Consider the following 18,412-nt stretch of genomic DNA (forward strand, 5'->3'; position numbering starts at 1 on the left):
GCAACAGTGGAAAGAACTGTTTGATAATTTCTATGAATAATGTAATAATCTAAGTCTAATCTGTTGCAACAGTGGGAAGACCTGTTTGATAATATCCACAGATGACCTAAATTTTACAACATATGCCTAAATCTTTTTGATATTTTCCAATAGTTACGCTTGAATATCCATATGCTCGTCGACAACAAACCAGTAGCAAATACACACACCACCATGAAAATTTCAGCAATTAAGCTTCAATATCCATGTGCCCAACAACCCCAAACCAGTAGCAATAACGGCAACAATGTAGTATCTTCTTGCTCGATTTTGTTTCTCTTCAGAAGCCTTGACTTTGTTCAATAAACGCCAGATTACACGATTTGCTTGTGAAGGGTGTCTTTCTTCATACCAATCAAAGTAATCACATCCAACCAATTTCTATAAAAAAGAGAACACAATTACAAAATAATTACAAATCAATAATTAATCAATTAATTAAATAAAAAATATTACCTTTGAAATCTTACAAGTAAAAAACCTACGATCCGGATTTTGTTGAGTCCAAAAAGTCTTTAACAGAGCTTCATGACTGCACTTACAATATCAAAAATCTTTATCATAAAAAAATATGGAAGATGCGCTCGACATTATTAAGGTCAGTTATAAAAAATAAAAGTAATAATTTAAAGAATTTGGATAGATAAAAGATGATGACGATACAGAAGAAGATTTAGAAATTTAGGGTTAAATTTTAGGAGGAAGATGAATATATAAAACAATGGGGGGGGGGGGGAATAACCATTGGGGGCCAACTGACGACAAGTCAGCGAAATATGCCAGGACTAACACTAACATATTTGATGACTATTTTATTTTACGTCTTTAAAATGAACATGTCTACTTGATGCCTATTTTATTTTAGGTGTTTGAACTGAACACCGTCGATGGGTTGTACCTTTTTTATTTCAATTCACTTTAACCTTTTTAAACGTAGTGGCAATTTTTTATGTCCAACAAAAGTTAAATTTTTATAATGCAATAGATTCTCCATCCGTTGTAACAGTTATCCTATCTGTTCTGACATATAGTTTATCTTTTACAATAGGCTCGTCATCTGTTACATTATCTCGATATTTTTATCTAAAGTCCATCTATTGCAATAGTGGGAAGACATGTTTGATAAATTCCAACAGATAACCTACCTGTTGCAACATATGTATAAATCTGTTCGATTATTCCAATAGATGTGTCATCTGTTGCAACAGATAAAGTCCATTTGTTGCAATATATGTCTAAATCTGTTCTTTTTTCAATAAATGTGTCATCTATTGTATTAACTTGATGTTTTTATCTAAAGTCCATCTGTTGCAATAGTGGGAAGACCTGTTTGATAAATTTCAATAGATCACCTACCTGTTGCAACATATGTCTAAATCTGTTCGAATTTTTCAATAGATGTGTCATCTGTTACAACAGATACATTATCTGTTGCAATATTTGAATCTAGTATTCCTTTTCAATTAATAAGTTTAAATCTAAGGAATAAATAAAATTCATAGATAAAATAAAAGAAATCAAAGCCTTCATAAATTAGCTAAAATAAGTCAACGAATAAATAAAATGTAAAAAAATTATTATGGGTACAGATCTTAACAAATACATCAACAACAATTTAAGTATACTGCCAAGGATTGCTTTGATAGGATCACGCTATAAAGATCTACTTAGTATGGACAAGTTGTTCTTCATCCGATGCTATGAAATTCGGTTTTGTTTGTCATGGATCTTCATTGTCGCTTGCGTACGGTTTCTGCGCTTTCTGTTCTCTGTATTTCTATAAAAAGAGTAGCATATTGTCAATGTTGTTCAGCAGTAGCTTCTTTTACATCTACCTAGAAAGCCAGAATTGGTCAATGCTAATCACGGAGATACAATAAAACAGAAAAGGATAACTCATCTTTTCTAGCAAATTAAACAGGTCTTCCTCCCATTTTAAATTATCCCAAACATATTATATTTCTGTTGCAACAATGAATCAACTGTTAGGACAAATTTCTACATGAGGAAGACCCTGTGTGATAATTTCTAATGGATGAACCATCTATTGCAACATATGAATCATCTATTACAGCAGATAGATCATCTGTTGGCACAAATAAAAGATGTACGAAGAGCTGTTTGATTTGCTAAAATAGACGAGACATATGTTGCACCAGATAAAGTAACTGGTGCAACAGGTTAGTCAACTGTTGCAACAGATGTACATATCTGTTTGATAATTTTCAGCAGATGTGTCATCTGTTGAAACAAATATGTGTCTGTTTGTTTTTCCAGTTGGAAGACATATAATATATTCACCTTCTTTAAGTCGTGCTGCTCTTCTTTGGATATTGTACGTTGCTCAGTGCAACACGCAGACAGAGGAGTTGCAATTTCACTTTTTTGGATGCCTGATAATGCCCTGGAAATCACTCTCTTTCTCCCTTTAGCCCTAATCTCTAATGGAGCGTACGGAAATAAAATTCTCTTTAATGGAATGAGACCTCTCTTAGAGGTCAATTCCTTTACAGAAGCAGTTAATGCATTAATAGCATTAATCACTACATTATATTTCGCCCTGCAGTCTTGATATTTGCATGCAGAAATTCACTGGGAGAGGAAAAATCTGTATAACCAGTATGATCATACTCATAATGGTTTGCTTTAAATACTGTAAGAGGAGCATCATTAGTACCAACAGCAGCACCACCAACAGTTCCATCAACAACAACAAGCCCACCCTCCAAAATTATTTTTCTTGTAATGGTTGTTGCTCCAAATAATTCCATTTTTATTTTGTCGATGACTTTAGGGTCCGATGAAGTTTGCACAGACTGTAAAGTAAGAAAAAATAGCTTCTTCAACTCTCGATTGGTCGGAACTATCGACGAATACACATTCTAACATAAATCATTACATATATTAGAATGATGATTAGATCATTCAAAAAAAATATTAATTAAAAGAAAAAATTAATTATAATTATACTTACTACATCCTTCGGGGGGTTGAAGAGATCAAGAAATTTTGTATTTTTATGAGTTTTGGCCGACAACCATCTCAAGATTCTTGGACAGGAATCTCCTTTCTGGTAGTTCACTTGTTGTCTCAAATAAGGAATGGCTTCAAATGCCCAAGCCTATAAAATAACGTCAATAAATCAAAACCATTATTGAACAAAAAAAAATGAATGATATCATAATAGAAGAAAGAAATATTTACCATGACAACCCATGGAAAGCCATATAAGTTGACTGTCTTTGGCGCTAACAGAGTCAACAAATATTTAACAGTAATTTTGAAGCTTTCATACCCCCATGGATAGTTGTTAAACGCCTCAAGATCCTCGGAGAGCTTTATTAAACCGAGGCTTATGTTGTTGTTAACGTCTCTCGCCCAAAGAATATTATGTACAAACCAAATCAAGCACAATGACTGCTTGTGCTTCTTTGAAAGTCCTTTACCTTTCAACGCTTCTATCAAAATTTTTTTTGAAGCTTGGACCAATAATGGACACCAGGTCATCACGATTACACGACTTGCCTTTGCCTTTTTTGGGTGTGCGGGGTGATTTTTTTTGGGTTAGAATAGGTATAACTTGAGAAGGAGGATAACATTTTAGTCCAGTAACTATGGCAAACTCCTTCCAACCAAAACAAATAGGCATGCCATAGTAATTTATCTATACCTCATCCATCTTATCTTTATTTTCATATATAAACCTACACTTGAGAAGTTCATATACCATTTTTATTTGGAAACGAGCATTGTTGTCCTCCGACAAATCAAGATATTTTCCAAAGTAGCTGTCCCTGAAATAAGCATCCAATTTTTGTTCTTGAAGTATTTTTCTAAAGGCGTCGAAAGATTTTTCCATGGATGACTTAACCATAAAATTACCCGTTAAATTTGTGGAACCATCGCACTGCATTCTCACAGGATAACGATCAATGCTGAAAGCTTTAACCAGCTCTTCGATGAAAGGGCTATTAGCATCTGCATCATCTCTTTTGAAACATTCCTCCTCCCCGTGTTCATCATATTCTGCTCCCAGTTGAGATAACGTTTGTCAAGCAAGCTCACAGAGTGGTGGATGTAGCCTAGCTGCTTCACTTGTTCCTTTACTTGGACTTGATTGGGTTTCTGTTCTTTTGGAAATCATATTATCTAAAATTAACAGGAACATTAAATAATATATTATTGTTGATTAATTCACCATTAAAAAAGGATAACAGTAAATCAAACAAGCAAAATAGTAAAATAACAGTTGCAACAGATCACCGATTTATTGCACCAGGTAGTATATTTGTTGCAGCATATAACCAAACTGTTGCAGTGGATGAGTAATCTGTTGCAACAATACAAAATATACCACTCATCTTTTAAGACAGATGAGTAGTTTGTTCAACAGATCACACAACTGTTGTGACATCAACTGTTGTAACATATGAGTGATCTGATGGAACAGTTAAATAATTCGTAGCAATGGCTGAGTAATCTGTTGCGATAACACAAAATATATCACTCATCTGTTGAGAAAGATGAATAGTCTGTGCAACAGGTCACACATCTCTTGCAACACATGAGTAGTCTGTTGGAACAGTTATCAACGATCAATATTGTTTAGATTTCTTCCAACATAGGGTCGTCTATTACGGAAGATGAATGATCAGTTGGAAAAATCAAGTCTTGGACTTTTCCTGTAGGAAGAGTTGGTAGGATTTTATCCAACAGGAGGTTCATCTGTTGCATCAGATCATTAATCTGATGGTTCTTCCATTGCACCAGATGGTTAATTAGTTGCATCAGATTTTTTATCTGAAGCTTAATCTGTTGCAACATATGGTAAAGTTATTGCATCAGATTATTAATCTGTTGCATCAGAAGTGTAATCTGATGGTTCCTCTGGTGCATCAGATAGTTGATCTGTTGCATCATTTGATAAATCTGTTGCATCAGCTGGTTAATATGTTGCACCAGATGGGTAATCTATCGGAGGAAATAGTAGCACGATTTTGTTAAACAAAAAACAGCAATTTCACCATTTTTATCAAGAACAAGAACAGAATAAATCAAACCAAATTGTCCTTTTGTTTTTATAAACACAAACAATAAAAATCAAACTTCAAAAAAATGTAACAAACAACAAAGTATCATAATTCACTTTGAAAAGAGAAGAGAAGAGAAGAAATATCAAAAATTAGGTTTTATTCAGACCACATTTCAAATTAGTGCAACAAATATTGAAATTGTTAACCAATACTATAAGAGAAGTTGGCTCAAGTTCCTCGTTTTCTTCAAAACTAAAAAGGCCATAAATTTTTACCTGTGAAAGAAGAAAAGGACTGATGAAGAATTCAAAGCTGTTGTGGCCGGAGAGTAAGGTTGTCACTTCGATTGAAGTCGAAAAGGAACTAGAATCCCAACTATTTGTAGTCGGATGTTGAAGTCGCCGAGGATTGAAATAAGAATTTTGCAGAACAGTTGGTTGGGAGAGAGTTGAAAGAAGCTGTCGAGAGAAGGATGAGAGATAGGTTGATTGAATTGAAGAGGGGAACTCGAAGCCTAACTATTTATCGTCGGGGGTTGAAGGGAGAAATTTTGCAGAATTGTTGGTTGGGAGAGAGTTAAGAAAAGCTGTCGAGAGAGAGGAGAAAGTGATTGATTTGGATTGAAGAGGGTGTAGGTTGGGTTGATGTGTATTTTTGAAAAGATTAAAAAGTTTTGAAAATATTAATCAAGTCCACAATTAACTTGATCAAGTTTCTTAATAATGTTTGACCCTATTTGTTGGTCAATGTCACCAATCCTTATTCAAGACTTAAAAGACACCTGCTCTTCAATTTTCTCATGTAGAATCTTATAATCGAGAAGATAGAGTAAATAATTCTTTCTTTGCTTTAATTTATTTTGCTTTACGTTTTAGTTTATTTAAATAAATATTTATTTTCTTTTCAAGCAATTAGTTAATTCTAACCTTCTATTTGTCATTTTTTAAATTATAAAATTATCGTATATTTTGGTACAATTATATAGATCTTCAATTTAACCTCAAATATTAAAAATCTTCTTTATTATTTTAAACTTTGTATAAGTTAAAAGCAAATAAATAAATTAAAATGAAGTATATTACAACATGCTAAATGACACTCATAGTTTAAAATACTTTGTAAATTACTTGTGTATACCACTTAAATCCAATTGCTCCATTTATTTAGATCTATAGAAGTTACCTTTCTCCTAATTTAGAAATTATATTTTTTTTTTTCAGAAAAGAAATGCTTCCCTAAAAATAATGCAGCACCTAAAAGATAATTATACCCTTCTTTAAACACTTACTTTCTATATTATTTATGACATTGTCCACTTTATTTCTTTTTAATTTCTTATGAAATCTCTTTACTCATTTTTTAACAAAAAACGGTTAATTCTAAATTTTGCAAAATACAATATTCGGAGGGGTCTTGGTACAATGTAGTAAGACAAATAATATATGAATTAAGTATGATATTATTTAATATTTTCTAGAATTTTTGAAGTTGTATATAGTTAAAATATGTACTAGTTATACATACTATTAGTATTATAGAGTTTATAACTATATACACTTCAATCCATGATATTAGTAATACTTAATCGTTTGGTAGAGTGATTAAGAAAATAATGCGTGCATTAACTTTATGTACAACAAATAACTTATTTCGTACAATTTTTTATCCTATGTATTATTAATGCATACATTAATTATATACTTTATTTGGTATTGGGTATATTACTAATACATGAAAATTCATGATATTATTCATGCATTAATATGGTTAAAGTTACAGTTATTTCGCAAAATCTTTTTCTCATCCTTTCCACCATACTTATGAAAGATATGGTGGCTTTAAAAAGGTGTATGTTTTTTTTTAGAAATTATGTAATTGATGCTATTTGTAATGCACCAAACTAAACATTGCATAAGAAAATAAATTACTTCTTTTCATTGTAGCAAAATTTATTTTCGAAAGAAATTGAAAACAGAACAAACAGTAAAACGAATATTGATTTGCATTAAGTTAATTATATGAAAAGGAATGTAGATTAGATTAAATTATGGAAAAATAATTTAGCAAAAAGGAATGTAGATTAGATTAAATTATGGAAAAATAATTTAGCAAAAACAGTAGTGGAGATGCGGGGGATCGAACCCCGTGCCTCTCGCATGCAAAGCGAGCGCTCTACCATTTGAGCTACATCCCCAATTGGTCATATGTGTGGTAGATAAATTATATATATGTTAAGATATTATGCCTCATGGAATAACTAAGCATATCTGATATTACAATTTTTTCCCAACCGTCTATATAAGATAATAATTCCATCATTAACTAATGAGATAAAGTAATCTCAAAATTAGCTACTACCTCAGACCAAACATGGAATGAAGCTAATTCTAAATTTTATCCCACAAAAGTGTTTTCAAGTTTTTGGTTGATTTATTGTGTAGCTAAACTAGAAAGTTATAGTCCTAGCCATCCTCCTATATTGATTAAACTTGATATAAAATTTATATTTTAATTTTGATATAAAATTTATATTGTATTTTAAAATTGACATCTTCTGGGTGCATTAGTTTATTAGACTTCTTTTATCCCTTGTCTTGCTCAACCGCACTCTATTCTTGCACAAGGATATAATATATATATTACTACATATTATAAGGGAGGATGACCAAGTTTGGTCGTCCTCACACCAAATATGCGCATTAGTTGTGGGCCCCACGAAGACACTCTACATATTTACAATTAATTGTGAGCCCCGTGAATTCCAATCACGTGCACTGTTTTTTGTTTTCTTTTTTATTTTTTAATTTAATCTATAGAACTTTTGATATTAAAATATTATTTTAATTTAAAGAATTTTCTACGTTATTCACCCTTCTTTCCGAAATCTTCCTTCTGAAAGCCTACCATTTTACAGTATACAAATTTTTTTCAAAGATCATCACAAATATGTATTTTTATTTTTATCTTATCTTGTACTTTCTAGCATGATTCATCACTGTAAATCTGAAATATCTTGTACTTACTAGCATGACTCATCACTATGAATCAGAAATAAGTCATAAGTAAGCATGACTCATTAATTTATCATAAAAAAGTCGGTGATTTACTCTCTATAAAGCTCCAAATAGATCGATGGTTAGTTCTTCTTTCAGAGCTTTGAAGTTATATTTTCCTTATCAATTTTGTTCATCTTGCTGAGGTAAGTTTTTTGTTTTGGCGTAAATTGATGATTAAAAATTGTTTGTTTTTAAATTTTAAATCTTGAATCATGAGGTGCTAATTGTTGTTTGAATATGCAATCAAATAATTTACATATCGGTTAATTCTTCTTTATTAGTCAAGTTATTGAGAATTTTGGGATTGTAAAGTTCTTTTGTACTTTGGGAAAATTATTCGTTCGAAATTATCAAGTTCTTAGCTCCGTTTGATAATTCTGGCAAGTTCCTTGTTTGTTGTTGTATTACTGAATCAAAGTTCCTAACAATCCTCAAACCTGAAAATTACTGAAATTTGGAGTTTTCTTAACCTTCTTAGTTATCAGAACATTCATGTAAAATTTATGTGTTGTGGCCGTTTCTATTACATATATGTGTCAAAAGCTATGCCTTATTGATACATTTTTGTGTATTTGAGTACTAATAGAGCTACACTAAGAGAACGAGAATGACTGAAAATTCTTATTCATCTCAACTTGAACTTAGGGTGTGTTTGGTATGATGGAAAATATTGATTACTGGATAACAGAGTTCTTCATGCTAATTGGATCCAATGTCGCTAAAGGATCTAGCAGCAATTTCTTCGTCTGAGCAACGATTATGTGTCGAAAAAGCATCAGACAATAAGTTATTTTGTGTTATCATCGTTTGGTTTGTTTATTGACTTATCTTCTAAGAAATTTCTTTATCAAAGCCCATTTTCTGTGAATACAATTATCATTAATAATCCTAAGATAAAACCTTCTAATAGCAAAAATTGGTACAGTGTATGTCGATTATTATTTAGGCATCTCCCCAGCACGAGCCGAACTTCTTGCCTTAGAAGGTGTCAAAGTACAATTGTAATTACTAGAAATACTACTGGTAATAACACTCCACATAAAAATATTTTGCATCAGTAATTTGAAAATACGAATAGTTGGAAAACAAGTGACACATATTCTCTGCAGCTACTTCACATAATGAACAAGACTAATCTATATTAATGTCCCATTTGAGCAACCTATCTTTAGTATAGAACAGAGAACTGTCCTTTAACTAAAAAATAGAAACTTTTTAATAGAATTATCCTTTATGTTAGTTTTCCTCCAAATCACTTTATGGACATGTATGCTTAAAATTTATCTCATTTACTACAGTTTCAGTGTTCATTATGTAAGATCAGCGAAACTTATATGACGCAACTGCATTTGGAAGTTTTGAGTGTTGATACTGTACACTTCATTCTGGTGCAGTCTTTGAGCCAACCACACTAGTATATATATATATATATATATATATATTACTATTACTACTATATAGAAAAGGCAAAGAAGGGAGGACCAAGGGCAAGACTGGTATTAAACTCAATTTGTAAGGGCAAAATGGTAAATTGATATACTAGATATTTTCCCTGACTCCGGGAGCATTTCTCATTCTCAAAGAAGAAACCAAAAACTCCAGAATCTTCCATCATCTATTCCTTAGTTCTCATTCAACTGGGTTGGAGGTTTTGTTACAGATACTTAGTTTCTTTTAGTTTTGAAAAAACGAAATCAAATATCACAAATCAAATCTCTTTCCACACATTTCTAACTTCATTGCTTATATCAAATCTGTTAAAAAAATTAATTCTGCCTAAACAAAGAAGCAGTTTCTTCCTTCTTTACCAACCAGTCTCTGCTGCATGCTCAAGCTAAGTTTTGAGATTTAATTTTCGATCCCACTTCCACTTTCGAATTTTCCTTATTGTGTACATTTTTTTTTGTTAAATCGGTGGTCCTGTTTTCGTAATTTTGAAGTGGCTATGGTACACTTGAATAACTTCTTGAAGTCATTACATGGGAAAATTTTGAAGGTCAGAGCTGAATATTGACATTGAGTAATTATGTTGTGTTTGAAAATTATATTTTCCAATTTAATCTACACTAATTTTGTTGGATTGCTCTGTCTGTTGTATGCGGTGGTTATGGCTTGTGAGAAATGGTTGAATTTAATTTAACACAGTTGAAATTTGATAATTTTATCCTGTTTCTCCTCTTTTGAAATAAGATTTGCATCTTCAACCGCTAATTTGTGGCTGAATTTGTACATGCATGTCAATAATTTTCAACTTTTTATCTGATTTTGTGTTTCCTTTAATTTTATTCTCTCTTCATTCTAATTTAGTATATTATGTAATTTAGTATATTATGTTGATTTTATTTTCACCTCTGTAATGTGAAATTTATAAATCAACCTTGTAGAATTTCAGTCATTCATAGTTTATTCTGTTTGAATATAATGGTGGTCATTTTGGATTTCACAGGCTTTTGTGGTCGTGTCGTAGAAATCTGAAAAATACTTTTGGCTCCTACTGATAAGATCTCGACCTTTTTTGGTTCTTTGTGTTTAGTTATAGCACCAAATAGTAGTGCCTTATATTCCATGATATTCTAAATAATACATGTGTGCTTTAAGAACAAATAAAACATTAAGAGTACAAAAAATCGACTTTAATAAAAGGATTTTATGAAAGACTCGACAATCAGATGTCAAAAAAAAGATGGGCGCAATCCAAATTGAGCAGTCAAGCAGATAAAATTTATGTCTTTCATCAAAAAATTTTTAGATGCCATGTCGCTTACAGGAAAATGCCAGCTGAAAAAGGCAACACTTTTAAAACGACGTCGAATAGAACATTCTGCGACAAGGCTTCGTCTCTGTAAATTCTGCTGCTAACCATTCTTGTCAAACTTGTTCTTCGTTTGAACTTCGGAAGTTGATTGATTATGCATACGCCTGCTATTTCATTGTATGGTGTTGATACTCAAGATGTTTGAAAAATAATTATTACCTGCGACTACTTTATAAACTTTTTTGAGGCCCCATAAAGGCAGCAACGGCTGAAAATTCTAACTTTCTTTTCTATAAATTCTGTTTGCATATCTAAACCTTTCTCTACTGTAATTGACTACAGGAACAACAGGTTGCCATTGTACTATACGGTGATCACATTCCTAGGTACGAGAGGTTATTTGCTCTTTTCCATACATATTTGGTTTTAATTTCTGGTAGTTATAGGAATTTATAGGATTTGTGGCTTGTTTAGCTCTAATAAAAAGAAGATCATCGTTGGATGTCTTCTACTAATTGACTTATTAAAATAATGCTAGCTGGAGACTTGATCAGTGTAAGGATCATGATTTGTTTTGTTCCTCTGTGTGTGTGTGAGGAGGTTTAACCATCTGTCCATCTGTCCAATCCGGGATGGACAAAGTTACTCTATACCTTGTGATGGTGGGAGATAACAGATACCTAGGAGAGTTCGTCTGCAAGCTGGCCCGAACACCATGGTTAACCTAAGTCCCGGACCTCATCAACCCAAGTTGATTTAGTAGTCATTATTTTCTTTTGTAGAGTGTTTATGGTTTATAGCTCTTCTGGAACTACCATTGTCCGCGTGATGTCAATGATATTTTTATTCTTCTCTGCAGTTATTGAGATAAAATCTGATGCACTTTGGCCGAAGCTGTTAAGTGCATGTGTTGCCTAAAACAAAAGCAAAAGAAATGCAACAGAGGTAACATCGAAAGAAGACCATGCCAAACCAAACTTCCCTGATGCCTTATATTTAATGGCAAAGTTCATTTTGATCATTTATATTTAGCTCTTGAGTTATTGTGCATCATGTCACTACCTATTTTGACAACTTATTAAGTCTATTCGAATCCAGTGGTTGGATCACGAACCCCAGAACTGAATCTGTAGCCTCTTTTTTTCTCTGTATATTGTGAGCAGATGAATAAAATGTAAGATGACACAAAGCTTAGCTTATTAAAAGGTCTTGTAATTCTTGTATTGGTATTGCAGTGGAATAATGCACCAGAATATGCAACGGGGAGGGAAATTCTCAGTCAAGACATCTTTAGCTTTGGAGTATTACTTTTGGAAATAAAAGCCACGAAACAGTGACCATTCGATATACATTAGCCATTTTCCAGGCCACTAAAAAGTGACCATTCGATATTGCATTCTAACATTGACTTTTGTACGTACATACTACTCCCTCCGTTTCACAATAAGTGAATTGTTGGAGCAATTTTAGTGTTTCAAAATAAGTGAATGGTTCACAGTTCAAGGTAAATGTTGAAATTTTTTCCAAATTTACCCTCCATTAAATGTGCATTGGGAGTGATGTATCACGTGTCTTTACTTTTTGAAGAGGGTAAAAATGGAAAAACATGGTAAATTTATGTGTTTGCTTTTTTTTCTTAACTATGTGTGCCAAAATCCAACAATTAACTTATTGTGAAATGGAGGGAGTATTGTTTTAGTTACATATCCAGGATTTGAATCAAGGCTATTGTGTCCTGTCAAACCCATACCCTTAGGTCCAACTTCCCCTTGTTCTGCATTCTTCATGATGATAGTAATAAGTCAAATAGATTTGCTATCGCTATCTGCGTGTGTAGATGGCTGTAACTTTTTGGGGGCTACTCTTTCCCTTGTGATACTAATCATAGTGAAGTAAATTCAGTACGTCAATGTCCAAATGGCTGAAAGTTTCCATACTGCTACTTTTACCTTTCACTTTAAAAATCTACTACACATTTTGGTTTGCTTCTATTTGAATCGCAGGTGCCACTTCGAACGTAACATTACGCCAGCAATACAATTACCGCAATAGTCTTATAAACGGTGGCAGAAACAATGTTGTCCCTCACTGCCGAACAAATATATGAAAGTGCGGCTGTGCAGGTACACAAACACATAGTGGTAAAAGCAGGAAAAACTCATCTTCGTAGTATCCTAAAATACCAGTAAGCAAAAATACCACATTACGCCAACTGCTACTCACTGTCTCATTTTTGGCCCTTTTCACTCAGAAAGAACCGTTATCTATTGTCCGTACAAATCAAGAGTTTGCTCATAAACCGTTTAGACTCCAGCTGCAAAAGCAGATCTTCAGGTTTCCCGACCAAACACCTGGTATGCTAGCTGTTGCATCCTTTACTGAAACAGAAACCCAATTTTTAGACCATCACCGTCACCAATGGCTCATGAGAAACAGGTAAGAGGCAGAAAGTCAAACCGCCCACTCCAACGAAAAAAACTTAAAGGTAACAATAGCTTCCATCTTTTGTTTATTATTGTACTCTACTTGGCCTTTACCTGAGCTCTATAGTTACTCGGGAACATTTACATTAAATAACTTGTGAAAACAACTGACAAATTCTGTACAGATATGCAAAATATGCATGTCTAAAATAGAGATTCTAAGCCATTCCCACAGCTTCTTTTAAGTTAAGCTACTCGGGTAAAATTTATTTGAGATATGTATACTTACAAAGACTTATGTTTTACCTCCAATATTTATAGCTTCTCAATCTCAAATATGCGGTAAATTACAATCAAAATTATTTTTGCCTCCCTTTTTCGTAGCCTCTCAGACTCAACAGGTAAACAAAGCACCCCTTTATTACTGCTTTCCCTTATTACATCTTCTTAATAGAAAATAGGACACTATATTTTCCTTCGCCTGCTTAAATTATCTCTACAGGTGGCAGGTGCCCAAAGTTGAGTGCAACCAGGTTTACTCAAGTGGTGTACATGCCACACCACTTGAGTAAACTTGGTTGCACTCAACTTTTGGGTACAATTGATTTTGATTGCCTCTACCGGCTCATATACAACTAGATTCTGCTCGCTTGCACCAACGTTATACAATCGGCTGCACCAACAAACTTTTTTCATTTTGGTGTTACGGATAATCACCATCCTCAATGTGCAGTCACAACTTAATGTGACAGACCTACATGTTAATAATTTTTGTATAAATAGGTCACCAATGAAAATGTGTCATGTTTCTATGAAAGTGAAAAGATGTTTTAGGACCAATTTTACCAAAGGAATGATTTTATTATTTATACTTAAAAACTACATTATTTTAGACATTTGAAGAAGTATTTGTCTAAATTATATTATTATTTAATGCAAAATGTTATTATTTAATGCAAAATGTTCCATGCTTGTGGTAATCAAGATTTCCGATTCCTCCTATTGAAATACATTTGTTTGACACACTCGTTTAAGAAATTAATAAGAGGTGCAAACTGACTAATATAATCTTATTAAATTTTAATTAGATGAATTTTCTTTGATTAATATGATATAGTTGGAAAGAAGTGATTAATTATTGCTTCTATATCTATATTTCTTTTCTATTATAGAGAAGAGGTGGTTTCGATCATTTAAACAATTCCTTCACTCCCACTTAGTTACATATTATGTCTCAATATATAATAATTTCATTGTTTCATCATAATGGTTTAAATATTTAATATATTCTATTAATTTATATTAATTAACTATAACTACATATTGGAAGTAAAAAAAAATTATTTATTTAATTGGCTATCATGTTCAAAACTAATTTGTTACTACGAATCACAATAAGTAATAATTTAAAATATTTAAAAGATATATAGAAATTTTATTGATTTTCATTATTTTAGCAATACCACATAAATTGAGATAAAAGAAAAGTACTGCAAATCATAATAATTAACAATTTAAAATATTTAAAAGATATATAAAAATTTTAGTTGATTCTCAAAATTGTATCGAAACCACATAAATTGGGACACAAGGGGTAAATATATTATTTGATAATTACGTAAAAATTATTATAAATTACAATAATTAACAAGTTAAAATACTTTTTTAAAAATAGATAAAAATTCTATTCAACTCTCAAAATTTTATCGGTGCACCATAAATCATAATAAAATAAAAAATTATCTTAATTAATTACAACTAAATATTTAAAATAAATCAATTTTATTATTTTAATTGACTTTTACATAGAAAAATAATCTTTTTATTTATTTATTTATTTATTTATTTTAGTAAATTTAAATTTTAAAATTATTTTTTTCTTATATGAAATTACTAATATTTAAACTTAACTTTAAATTTTTAAAGTACAAAATTATTAAATTTAATTTAATAAAATAAATTTTGAATGAATATTTTGTTAGAATTTGTGTTGGGTCAATATATATCAAGTTAAAAAAAATAAAGAAAAATATATAGTAAAATTTTATTATTGTGAAAGATAAATATAATGCACTATCCAATAATGTTTAATAATATCATAATTTGCATATGCAAATATAGTATCCGTATTTAATTAATATACCATTTCGGTGAATTATCGATAATTACTACTGGATATGATAAAATTATATTAATTTTATAGTAATAACATAATCAATCGCTCTTAATTAATTATTCTGAGTCATCTAGGTATTAAGAAAAAAAATATTTAATGAAAAATAAAATAGACATAAAATGCGAAATTAACTCTTAATGTTTTAAATTAAATTTTCGTCTTTCGATCAATGATTTTACTATATCACTCCTTATTATAAGTCATTTATGTATTAGAAAAATAAGAGTAACAAAATGATATATCAGCATAAAATATTTGATTGACTATCAAAATTATATTAGTGTCACATAAATTGGGATGTGACAGAAAAGATATAAAACAACATATACTATTTGAAAATGAAATAAAAAGTACTGTAAATAATAATAATTAACAATTTTTTTAAAAAAAAATTGACTGATTTCTGCTGCTTCAATTGTGATTTTAATGTTCACCCACAATTAATTATTATAAGTCATTTATGTATTGAAGAATTAATAATATTGAATCCACAATTTTACTATATATACTATGACTAAAAATCTTCATGATATTTTCTTTAAAAAAAAATTGCTATATATACTCAAAGGGTAAAATAGTAAAAACACACAAAAGATAAATGTAGAGAAATCAAGAAGCACCAAATGAATTTTTAACATTTGTAACATTCAACACATTTCTAAATGTTTTCAAATTCTTCTTGAATCAACACATACACATAATAAAAATAATAAATAATAATAATTACATTTTACTATATCACCTCTAATTAATTATTATGGTCATTTAAGCATTGTGCCACGTAAGTTGAAATAGAAAAAATATTATAAATCTCAATGATAAAAAATTTAAATTATTTAAAAAAATATAATTGGCTATTGTCGACACAAAACTCTGGATAATGAGAGTAGCATATATTATTCAAAAATTACATAAAAAAAATTATAAATTACAATAGTTAATAACTTAAAATATCTAAAAATAATTTAATATGTTATATATTTCAAAAAAAATTACACGAAAAATACTAGAAATCACAATAATTAACAACTTAAAAAATTTAAAAAATATAAAATATTTGGTCGACTCTTAAAATTATATTAGTGTCACTAAAATTGGAATAGAAGAAAAGTATTATAAATCACAATAATTAAAAGTTTAAATTATTTTAAAAATATAATTGACTATCAATGCCACAAAAATTTGGACAAGAAAAGTAACGTATATTAATTTGAAAATTACATAAAAACAAATATTATAAATTACAATAGTTAACAACTTAAATTTTCTGAATACATATTAAAATATCATATGTTGAACTCATGCTAGATTTCGGATGGATCCTAGAAAACATATGCAATCTTTTTATTAAACAATTTTATTTAAATATATCAAGATTGAAAGAAAAATAAATATCTTAATGTTGGGCTCGTGCTGACACGGGTCATGCTCTAGTATATTATATAGAAGAGGTGGTTTCGACCACTTCTCATGCAATTACCAAAAACCCCTTCACTCCCACTTAGTTACATACCATGCCCCGATATATAATAATTTCATTGTTTCATCATAATAGTTTAAATATTTAATACATTCTATTAATTTATATTAATTAACTACAACTACATATTGAAAGTAAATTTTTTTTTATTTATTTAATTGGCTATCATGTTCAAAACTAATTTATTACCACGAATCACAATAATTAATAACTTAAACTATTTAAAAGACATATAGAAATTTTATTGACTCTCATTATTTTAGCAATGCCACATAAATTGAGATAAAAGAAAAAGTACTGCAAATCATAATAATTAACAACTTAAAATATTTAAAAGATATATAAAATTTTTAGTTGATTCTCAAAATTGTATCGAAGCCACATAAATTGGGACACAAGGGGTAAATATATTATTTGATAATTACGTAAAAATTATTATAAATCACAATAATTAACAAGTTAAAAAAATAGATAAAAGTTTTATTCAACTCTTAAAATTTGATCGGTGCACCATAAATCATGACAAAATAAAAAATTATCTTAATTAATTGCAACTAAATATTTAAAGTAAATCAATTTTATTGTTTTAATTGACTTTTATATAGAAAAATAATCTTTTTATTTATTTATTTATTTTAGTAAATTGAAATTTTAAAATTATTGTTTTCTTACATAGAAATACTAATATTTAAACTTGACTTTAAATTTTTAAAGTACAAAATTAATAAATTTAATTTAATTAAATAAATTTCTAATGAATATTTTTTTAGAATTTGTGTTGAGTCAATATGTATCAAGTTAAAAAGAAATAAAGAAAAATATATAGTAAAATTTTATTATTGTGAAAGATAAATATAATGCACTATCCAATAATATTTATTAATATCATATTTTGCATATGCAAATAAAGTATCCCGTATTTAATTAATATACTATTTCGGTGAATTATCGATGATTACTACTGGATATGATAAAATTATATTAATTTTTATAGTAATAACATAATCAATCGCTCCTAATTAATTATTCTGAGTCGTCTAGGTATTAAGAAAATAAATAATATTTAATGAAAAATAAAATAAACAGAAAATGTGAAATTAACTCTTAATGTTTTAAATTAAATTTTTGTCATGATGATTTTACTATATCATTCCTTATTATAAGACATTTATGTATTAGAAAAATAAGAATAACAAAATGATATGTCAACATAAAATATTTGATTGACTATCAAAATTATATTAGTGCCACATAAATTGGAACGAGATAGAAGAAGATATAAAACAACACATATTATTTGAAAATGAAATAAAAAGTACTGTAAATAACAATAATTAACAATTTTTTTTAAATTGACTGATTTCTAATTTTAATGTATCACCCGCAATTAATTATTATAAGTCACTTATGTATTGAAGAATTAATAATATTGAATCCACGATTTTACTAT

At 29.8% G+C, this 18,412-nt stretch overlaps 1 long non-coding RNA gene and 1 other non-coding gene across 2 annotated transcripts; one reads left to right on the forward strand and one right to left on the reverse strand.

The window, feature by feature from the left end:
- Positions 1-7,193: 7,193 nt before the first annotated feature.
- TRNAA-UGC lies at positions 7,194-7,266 on the reverse strand. The gene has a single exon. It is a non-coding gene; the product is annotated as a tRNA-Ala (tRNA).
- Positions 7,267-9,358: 2,092 nt separating this feature from the next.
- On the forward strand, positions 9,359-13,601 carry LOC124890283. Its single transcript, XR_007049090.1, has 3 exons — positions 9,359-10,124; positions 11,226-11,269; positions 11,743-13,601. It is a non-coding gene; the product is annotated as an uncharacterized LOC124890283 (long non-coding RNA).
- Positions 13,602-18,412: the final 4,811 nt, after the last annotated feature.

This window comes from Capsicum annuum, unplaced genomic scaffold (genome assembly GCF_002878395.1).
Source record: "Capsicum annuum cultivar UCD-10X-F1 unplaced genomic scaffold, UCD10Xv1.1 ctg1490, whole genome shotgun sequence".
Classification (NCBI taxonomy): domain Eukaryota; kingdom Viridiplantae; phylum Streptophyta; class Magnoliopsida; order Solanales; family Solanaceae; genus Capsicum; species Capsicum annuum.